The sequence below is a fragment of the Rattus norvegicus genome, chromosome 13, assembly GCF_036323735.1.
Source record: "Rattus norvegicus strain BN/NHsdMcwi chromosome 13, GRCr8, whole genome shotgun sequence".
NCBI lineage: Eukaryota > Metazoa > Chordata > Mammalia > Rodentia > Muridae > Rattus > Rattus norvegicus.
Genome location: NC_086031.1, coordinates 32,768,725 through 32,778,660, shown reverse-complemented (window position 1 = coordinate 32,778,660; position 9,936 = coordinate 32,768,725). Strand labels below are relative to the sequence as shown.

General features: G+C 50.0%; 1 long non-coding RNA gene across 1 annotated transcript; it reads right to left on the bottom strand.

Moving 5' to 3' along the window:
• Nucleotides 1–215: 215 nt before the first annotated feature.
• Nucleotides 216–1,002, bottom strand: LOC134481619 (uncharacterized). Its single transcript, XR_010057320.1, has 2 exons — nucleotides 928–1,002; nucleotides 216–525 (listed from the first exon to the last, which is right to left on the bottom strand). It is a non-coding gene; the product is annotated as an uncharacterized LOC134481619 (long non-coding RNA).
• Nucleotides 1,003–9,936: the final 8,934 nt, after the last annotated feature.

The window sequence follows — 9,936 nt, the reverse complement described above, 5'->3', positions numbered from 1 at the left end:
GCCAGTGACAAGATGGCAGACGGAGAGAGAGAAAGACGGAGACTGGAAAGAAGCTCAAGGGCTACCCAGGGTAGAGTGTGAAGTTCAGAATGAGAGACCCTGCCTAAATCAGGCAAGGCACAAGGCAAACCAATTACCCAAAAGGCTGTCCTCTGACCTACACACACACACACACACACACACACACACACACACACACACACACACACGATGAGTTAATTGGTTGATGAAGTTTAATGATGAAGACATTGTCTACTGAGTCGGTGGCTTCCTACAGTAGGCACATCCCTTTATCCTCTCTACTCTACTGAAGGGACAGGATGTGACTGATCTGGTTTTAAAAGACATCAGAGGCCAGGGGAGGTAATGTGCTCTTCCAGAAGGTTACACAGTGAAGTCCAAGCTTGCCGGTCTACTCCTGAATGACACTCCCCTCAAACTTGCTGGCTGACCCCTTTCCACAGGGCTCATAGCACAGGCAGCGGAAATCTGCTCTGTCCTGCTTGTTCCTGACTAATCGGGAAACTAGATGTGGAAGAGAGGGAGAAAAATGAGAAGATGGTTTCAGGAAAGGGGCATCCTGGATTGAAGATTTGGTGGTATCCTGGGCTGTAAGCATCATATTTTGAGGCTGGTTTATCATTCCGGTATTCCATCTACTATGAGTCCAGTGAACAAGGCAGCAAGCCCCGATCCCAGCCAAGGGGTCTGACCCTCCACTCGGAAAGGAAGCTCTAAGCAAATGAGCTCATAGTAACGCATCTGAGTGAGCACACGGAGAACGCAGAGGGTGCCGGGGCATAGAGGTCAGGAGAGGAGAGATCCCAGCAGAGGGAGGTTCAGAATGTCTCTCCAAACAGGTGAGGAACTGGAATGTTAGAGGCTCGTGAGGGTCGGAGCATCTGCTTTTGAGTCTCATGGCCATACCTAAAGAGCCCCAAGACCCGCCATTCAGGGGAGAGAATCCAAGTGCGTCACCGTTACAAGAAGAATGGGGAATGTTCACGAATCTTCTAGAACGTTTGAGAATTTCCAGAGTGTTCCAGAGCATTTTAGACTGTTTCGCTTAACCCCCACTCCTTCCCTGAAGCACTCCTACCCCCATCCCCTGGCTATCTTTCCTTGACCACATCTGAGGAGTTTTTGGTGGTGAAAGAGCCTAGAAATGGGGTTTTCTGAGGACAAGGAAATGAGCACTGTGATGAGTGTTCTTGAGAAGCAACTTTTTTCATGGGTAGCTCGCTGAGCCGGGGAACAAAAGTGCTTTGGCTGCCTATCAAATATTAACAGAACCTAACTGTGTTTGCGACATTTCTCTTTCCTCGCACACGCTCGCCTGCACCTCTCCCTGCACACACGACAAAAATGACATCGAGTTCAAGGACTCCCTGGGGTCCCTTCCTGGGATAAAGTGGCAGCAGCTTTCATGGGGCCGTGGGACTCTCTCCCCCACAGCCATCCTCCCTCCTCACTGCTCATTTGCTTCTCTCAGTTGTCCTTCCAGAACATTCTCTCTGCTAGTGGGAGGGAGAGAAGGGAATCAGTGGACATCTGTGCTCAAGGTTCCCCACTCGGGGGTCTCCCTTTGGTGTGACCGAGTGGGCACAGCCTCTTCCTGGCATCAGCTGCCAGGTCCACTCAGAGGACAGCTCCTCTGGAGTTCTTGGCTCCCCCATGCTTCTCAGCCATGCAGACCAACTCTTGGGTGAAAGGGGTCCCAGCCCTCAACAAGCAGGAAGGACCACCCGGGTGATGGTCACAGACGGGCTGCTGCAGCATCTAACAATTCCCTGGGATCTGCTTTGCCAAATGATGGTTGAACTTGGCTGTCTGGGAGAGTCCCTGAAAGCCCTGGACAGCAGGGCAGCTAGGGCAAAAGAAGGCAGTTGGGTCCAGCTGGCCCTTCACATGACTAGAAAAAGAAAGCATGGTGTCTGGGGCTGGGGAGATAGCTCAGTCAGTAAAGTGATGCCAAGCATTGAGTGCATCCCCAACACCAATGTCAAAAGGAAAAAAGGGGAGATGCTAGGCAGGGCTAGAGAAGCACTTGCAGCAGATCCCACAGGGTCCTGAGAGACTCTGGGCAGACAGTCTAGTCAATCAGGGACTCCAGGTCCAGTGAAACACCCTGGCTCAAAAAGTTAGGTAAAGGCTGGTAAGATGGCTCAGTGGGTAAAGGTGCTTGCCACCGAGGCCGAGTTTCATCCACGGACCCAACACAATGGAAGAAAAGAACTGAAGCCAACAAGTTGTCCTCTGACCTCAAAGCATGAACAGTGGCATGCTTGCTACCTTCCCCGCCAGATGTGTGTGTTTATGTGCATGTGCGTGTGCCTGTGTGCATGCATGTGCCTGTGTATGTGCTTGTGTGTGTGTGTGTGTGCAAATGTGCCTGTGTGTGTTTGTGTGTGAGGAAGAGGAAAACGGGGAAGAGGAGGAGGAAGAGGAGGAGGAGGAAGAGGAGGAGGAGGGAGAGGAGGAGGAGGGAGAGGAGGAGGAGGAGGAGGAGGAGAAGGAGAAGGAGAAGGAGAAGGAGAAGGAGAAGGAGAAGGAGAAGGAGAAGGAGAAGGAGAAGGAAGAAGAAGAAGAAGAAGAAGAAGAAGAAGAAGAAGAAGAAGAAGAAGAAGAAGAAGAAGAAGAAACAAGAATGAAGAAGAAAGAAAAAAGAAGAAAGAAAAAAGAAGGAAAAGAAGAAAGAAGAAGAAGAAAACAGTGTCTGAGAAAAGAACCAATTCCAGGTAGCCAGAAGTCTCCTAGCACAGGCCCTGCATGGAAGATCAGACTAAGCCCTGCCTCTCCTGCCCTGATCACCTGTGGTCTGACTGCTGGTTTTGGATTCGCCTATGGTGCCATTGTCAGAAATGAGAAGGCAGCTGCAATTATCTCAGCCAGGGTAGGAGAGCCGGCTTGCAGGTGAACCACAGTAGATGTGCATTAGGAAGTATGTGCATTAGGAAGTATGTGCATTAGGAAGTATGTGTATTAGGAAGTATGTGCATTAGGAAGTATGTGCATTAGGAAGTATGTGCATTAGGAAGTATGTGCATTAGGAAGTATGTGTATTAGGAAGTATGTGTATTAGGAAGTATGTGCATTAGGAAGTATGTGCATTAGGAAGTATGTGCATTAGGAAGTATGTGCATTAGGAAGTATGTGCATTAGGAAGTATGTACATTAGGAAGTATGTGCATTAGGAAGTATGTGCATTACGAAGTATGTGCATTACGAAGTATGTGCATTAGGAAGTATGTACATTAGGAAGTACGGCTCAAAGGGTGACACAGGGATTTGTGTGTCTGCTGTCCTAACCCATGTCTCTTATGCTCTGTAAAGAAGTGTATGTGTCTGTGTCTGTGTGTGTACATGTGTGTATGCATGTGCCTGCGTGTGTGCATTTGTGTGTGCATGTGTGTGGGCTTGTGTGTGTGGGCATGTGTATGTGAGTTTGGTTCCCTGTAGATGTGGTAACCACCCTGACAAAAGCAACATAAATGGGGGGTGGGGGGAGTGTATTTGGTTTACAATTACAGGCTACAGTCCATAACTGTGGGGCATCGAGGTAACGTATTGGAAGTAGATAATCACATTACATATGATCAAAAGCAGAGAAATGAATACATACTTGCACTCTGCTCACATTTTTCACTGTTAAATGTCTGAAGATACCTTGCTGGGGATTGGCAGCACCCGCAGTGGACCTATTACTCTGCCTCAGTTAGTGTCATCAAGACACTCTCCCACATACACGCTCCCAGGCCAACCTCGTCCAGACAATCCCTCAATGTGACTCTCTTCTAGGGTGTTCTAGATCAGGTCCAGTTGACAAAACTATCACAGCTAGTGTGTGGGGGTGTTGTATGTATGAAGGCCATAAGACAAACTTTGGTGGTGTTCCTCAAGAGCCGTTCACCTTGTCTTGGGAGGTCTATCACTGTGCTTTATGCAGCTTACCCTGCCTCTCCCACTCAAGAATACAAACTTGGGCTACCGTGCCCAGTTTTCCATGAAAAGATCTTCACACCTGTAAATCCCTGTATGCAGCAGCTGAGGTAGTGGGATTAGAAGTGTGAGGTCAGCCTGGGTGTTACATTGTGAGACCCTGTCTCAAAGAAAACAGAGCAAAACAAAATCTCTAGGCAAGGACCAAGGAGCAAGCTTTCTTTTATCCACTGGCAACCTGATTCCGGAAACTGGACAGATGGGGACAAAGCCCCTCCCCGACTCCAGCTTCTGAGAGTGACTTTAGATCTGGGGCACATCCCCTTCCTACTTCCAGAGGTGAGATAATTAAGTTCTGGTCCTCTTTGAGCTCAGCCTCCTAGAATCATACACCCCAATCCTCCCAACCTCTCCTTAGCTTTTGACACTTGGATGTGCCCCTGTGGATGTGACACTTGAGACCCCCAAAGCTAAGTCACAGATAGCTTAACTCTTCTATCAGGCTCTTTTGGGTCACGCCCTCTGGAGGAAGCCAGCACTCCTGTGAGGAGTGTACACGCTGAACCCTAAGCCTACCATGGCGCCAGCACAGACCGGCATAAAATCAAGACAGCCAAGGTTCCAGCGTGGGCGGTAGATGTCCAGGCAGCTAGGCGACGTGGTGAAAGAGCTGCTCCTCTGGCCTCCAAGCCTCAGCCATTCTGACAGAGACACAGGGGAGGAAGAATCCAGGTTGCCAAGCATTAGAACTCAAATGCCAGCAATCACAACCACATACATGACACTTCCCAGCTGAGCCCAGCCAACCAAGGTGCCGACTAGTGTTTTGCCAACTTGATACAAGCTAGAGTCATTTGGGAAGAGGGGCCTTCATTGAGAAAATGCCACCATAAGATTGGCCTGGGGGCAAGTCTGTGCGACATTTTCTTGATTAATGATTGCTGTGGGAGGGCCCAGCCTGTTACAAAATATAACACAGTGGTGGAGGGGGTGGTACCTGGTGGGCCCATGCCAAGGTGTCCCTCTGAGAAATCGTGCCGTGTGAGAGACCTGGCTTATTTATAAGGGAGGTTTATTGTGGAGGAAGAGTGAGCGGGGGGGGGGGGGGGACCTGGAGAAGGAGCAGGAAGAGAGAGACGGGAGCAGAGCTATGAAGGCAGAGAAGGGGGAACAGATAGGACAGAGAGAGAAAAAAGAGAGTTCGAGCAGAGAGAGAGAGGTAGAAGAGGAGGAAGAAAGGAAGAAGGAGAAGGAAGGAGGAGGAGGGAGGTAGAAGGAGGAGGAAGGAGGAGGGAGAGAAAGAGGAAGGAGGAGGAGGAAGAGGAGGAGGCCACACCTGGCTCACACCTGGCAGGCCAGGGCAGCAGGTGATGACACAAGCTGTTGCTAGGTCACTGTTGGGAGGAGCTAGTGGAATTGTCTCTAAGCCAACACAGCCTATGATGGATGACAACGCCCCAGGGCAGGTGGTCCTCACTTGTATAAGAAAGCAGACTGAGCAAGCCAGTAAGTAACCGTTCTCCACAGCCTCTGCCTCAGCTCCTGCCTCCAGGTTCCTGGAGTTTCCCCGCCCTGAGTCCCTTTGATGATATGTTGTGAATGTGGAAGTGCAAACTGAAAAAATACCAGAGCTGCTGTCGGTCACGTTTTATCACAGCCCTGGAAACCTAAGACAACGTGCAAAAGAACAATATTAAAAAAGCTCTCGTAAGTCACTGAGTTTGTAAGAGATCAGCAAGTTCAGTGCCAGTGGCCTATACCTTGAGTGGTGTTTTGGGTTTTAAAATATTGTTTATTTATCTTTAAGGATTTTAGGCATGCATACAGTATTTTAATCATTAAATTTAATATTTTAATCATAGACCCCCATCTTCCCCCTCTGGCTTCTCCTGGATCCCCCCATGACACATTCCCTTCCCAACTTCATGACCTTCAAAGCAAAAAAAAAAAAAAAAAAAAAAAAAAAAAAACCAAAAAACAAAAAACAACTTACTGGGTCCAGTTAATGCTGCCTATACATGCACCGGTGTGGGGCCATGCACAGGAGTGTTGGCAACCGACCTGGGACTCCACCGCTAAAAGAAGCTGACCCTTCCTCCTTGGCAACCATGAACTATCCTTCGCTCCTCGGCTAGGAGTAAGGGCTGCTGTGCGCATGCCCCGCACAGGAACGATAACTGACTTGTTCATGTGTAGCAACCACAGCTTCTGTGATGTCCTGGGTACACCCTGCTGCGTCCAGAAGACGTTTCACCTCAGTCTTCCCTGATGACCGTGGGTTCTTCCACCATGGTCCCCGAGCCTTGGCAGGGGTGAGGTGTGCATGACACAGCCATCGTACTTGTGACTGAGCACTCCACAGATACCTGTTCTCTGCACTTTGGGCAGTTGGGAGTCTCTGTGTAAACTCCCGTGTTCTCCTATCGGTGGTTTTTTGATCATTAATAAGGACTTTTGTCCATTGGTCATCATTGGAACTCTGCTATGAAAAAGGAGCCAAAACTCAGTGGTTGCTTTTCGAGGATGGATTCCTTCCGACACAGGCCTGAACTTGGGAAATACAACTGACAATGACCTTGAACTCTTACCTGAGGTCTGAAATGGCAGGGTCATCCACTGCCTGGCATGTCATACTGAGAATGGAACCCAGGATTCTCCCACACCAGACAACAGTCTGCCCACTTAGCCACACACCCCCAGACCTCTCCTATTTCTTCCTGGGAACTGAATGGAACCCCCAGCTTCCAGTCTTCCAGGACTACAGGTCAAATATGCTTCATTAAAATTCTCCTGGTCCCAGGGACTTATGGCCACAGCAACTTGAAGGCTAGACACTCGTGGCCCTTTTTCCCCGTGTGTGGAAGAGGTCCTGGGGCCCCAGGTCCCACACTCCATGTTCTTCTATCAGATGATACCAAGGCTCATAGTCCAGACAGCTGTTGTGAGAGGGCCCAACATCCCCTCTTCAGGGACTCACCCCTCTCGAGAGTGGGAGCTGTTGATTCTGCTTGTTGTCCAACTTTGCTTTCTAAACTTTCCTAGAAAAAGCAAGTTTCATGAAGGCCTGTGTCCTCGGTGAAGCATGGAGACTCAATCTTAGCCAAGTCAGGGATTTTACCAGCCCTGTCTTCCAGAGGTAAGCCACAGTAAACGTCAGCTCGCTCTCTCGCTCTCTCTCTCTCTCTCTCTCTCTCTCTCTCTCTCTCTCTCTCTCTCTCCCCCCCTCCCCACTCCCGAGTGTGTGTGTATGTGTGTGTGTGTGTGTGTGTGTATGTGTGTGTATACAGGTAAATGTGTGTTTAGAAGTCAAGATTCAACTTCCTATGTTTTTCTCAGTCATTCTACACCTTGGTACTTTTAGTTTTTAAGGTTTTGTGTGTGCCAGTGTGTATGTACGCAAGCGTGTGTGTTCCAGTGTGTGTGTGAGTGTGTTGTAAGTGTGTGTGAGTGTGTGTGAGTGTGTGTGAGTGTGTGTATGTGTGTGAGTGTGTGAGTGTGTGTGACTGTGTGAGTGTGTGTATGTGTGTGAGTGTGTGTATGTGTGTGAGTGTGTGTATGAGTGTGTGAGTGTGTGTGAGTGTGTGTGAGTGTGTGTGAGTGTGTGTGAGTGTGTGTGTATCAAAGCACATGTTAGGACAACTTTGGGGGATCGGGTCTCTCCTTCCACCTTAGGGCAGATTCTCTAGTTGTTTCTGCCATGCTGTATACTCCAGGCTAGCCCATCCTTGCCCTGCAAGCTGATTCTCATGTCTCCACCTTCCTTCCCTCCTTTCGAGTGTTTAGTTACAGACATGTGTGTGGCGCTGCATTTGACTTTTAGCATGAACTCTGTGGGTCAGGCTCAGGTCCTCAGGCTTGTGCTGCGAGAACCTTTACCCACTGAGTGACCTTCCCACGCCTGAACCTTACATGGGTTCTGCAGATGATGTTCGGGGCCTCGGGACAAGCACTCTACAGACTACGCCATTCTCCTCAGCCTCTTCTTCAATCTTCACAGGGCAGTGCGATGCATAGTTGTCCTCTGATACCTGGGTTATTCCAGGTAATGCTGGAGTGTAGAAGGACGGCCCACGGGCCATAGCTCTCCCCAGGGACAGTGTGTGCTGAATCCATCTCCCTCCCTTATCTCCAAACCCCCAACTCTGCTCAAACTAAGCGCGGCCTCTTCTGAGGGAGACAGCAGATACTTGCATAACAAGCACTTGACTCCTCTCCAAAGCCAAGGTTTGTTCCGATGGCTTTGACTTTCAACCTCCCTGTGTCTCCTTGAAAAGATGAACTGCACTTTTGTACCACAGGACACGCCAGGAATAGCTCCCATGGAGGGATCGTGGGCGGGATGAGCATCGGGAAATGGCCACGCGGTCAGCCCAAGGGCTCCAAGGTACCATTAAGATGATGGGCGTCTTTCCCCACAAAGCCTGCACGAGCCATTGGCTTCATTAGTCATCTCTTCCACGGGGAGGTCACGAATAGAGAACAGCTGTCCTGTGCTCCTCTTGCTGGCACAGGGACTCTGGAGACCACACTTGCATCCTTTGGTGTAGAGGACGTTGGAGGAAGATTCCAGTGTGCTCTGTCTGTCCCAGGTCTGGACTGAGAGCTAAAGCACATTTCTGCCTGAAGGTCAAGGGTTCGGCAAGATTGGCACAGACCCTACTCAGTCCCTGTGATGAGTCTCGGTATCCTCCCGCTGTGACGACCCCTCCCACAAAGGCTCCTCACATCAACCACTTCCCATCAGAGGAAAAGTGTCTGCACATAGCATGCGAACAATTGCAGCATTCGCCAATGACACAGCCACTCTGTTGAGCAAACAGGGAGGGCACCAGGAACATTTGCTGCCTGCAAGGGAGACTCAGCCATGTCCCTAGCAGAGATTCCAAAGAGCTGGAGTCATTGCTCTTGATGGACAGTTAGGAGGGTTCGAGGGAAGGATTGTGGCTCCGAAGCCAACAGTGCCCCAGCAGGGATGGCTTGTAGCTCTCTTGGTAGAGTGCCCCCCTAACATGCAGAAGGTCTTCGGTTCGACCCTCAGCACAAGTGTAATCCCAGCACTTGGGAGGTAGAGAGGTAAGATCAGGAGTTGGAGGTTATCCTCAACCATGTAGAGAGGTGGAGGGTAGCCTGGGCTAATAACAAAAACAAAATATGATCCTGATCCCCATGGAAGGTCAGCGACCACTCTGCCCTCCTGCTGGTGGTTCCGGTTGCTCTTCAGGTTGGAGAGGGGAGAGAGGGGACGCAGATCATGGAGAGTCCTTAGGCAACATCAGACCCTCCTCTACGGTCAGTGGGGAAAGAAGGGGGCAGCAGAGCCTTACCCTGTGCTATCTGTCCCCACAGGTCCCCTGCCAGCCTCAGAGGGAGCCTCGGTCCCCATTTTTCAGATGGAGAAATAGAGTCCCCACAGGGGCATGGGACCCAAGAGATTTTATAGCTTTTGTGGTGGGCCGAGAAATGCCTCCCTCTGTTTTCATGCTCGTCCTGCCTGGGAGAGCCAGGCACGGGTCAGCCATTACTTCAGCTAGGTGTCATGTCTAAGGACATTGACCAAACAGTATAGATTCCCACCTCGCCTGGAAACCGCCATTTGGAGCCAGTGGAACCCGATTTGTGTAGTGCTTTGTGTGTCATTAAAGACTGACAATTAAATATTTGGACTCAGCAGGTAAAAGCGATATCCTCCAGGCCCCGATTCCCACAAGTTGTCCTTGGGCCTCCTCCGTACATGCACTGTGGCATGCATGGACACACACCTTCACATACATATAAGTAATACAATTTCAAAAATGGTAATGAAAGCCAGGCAGATGACTCTGGGTCAAGTACTTGCTGTGCGAGCACGAGGACCAGAGTTTAGATCCCAGTATCCATGTAGAGCCACACTTAATAGTGAATGTCTGTGATCTCAGTGCTCCTACAGGGTGGGATACAGAGCTAGGAGGATCCCCAAAGCTGGCACACTCATTAACCTGACATACACAAGGGCCTGCC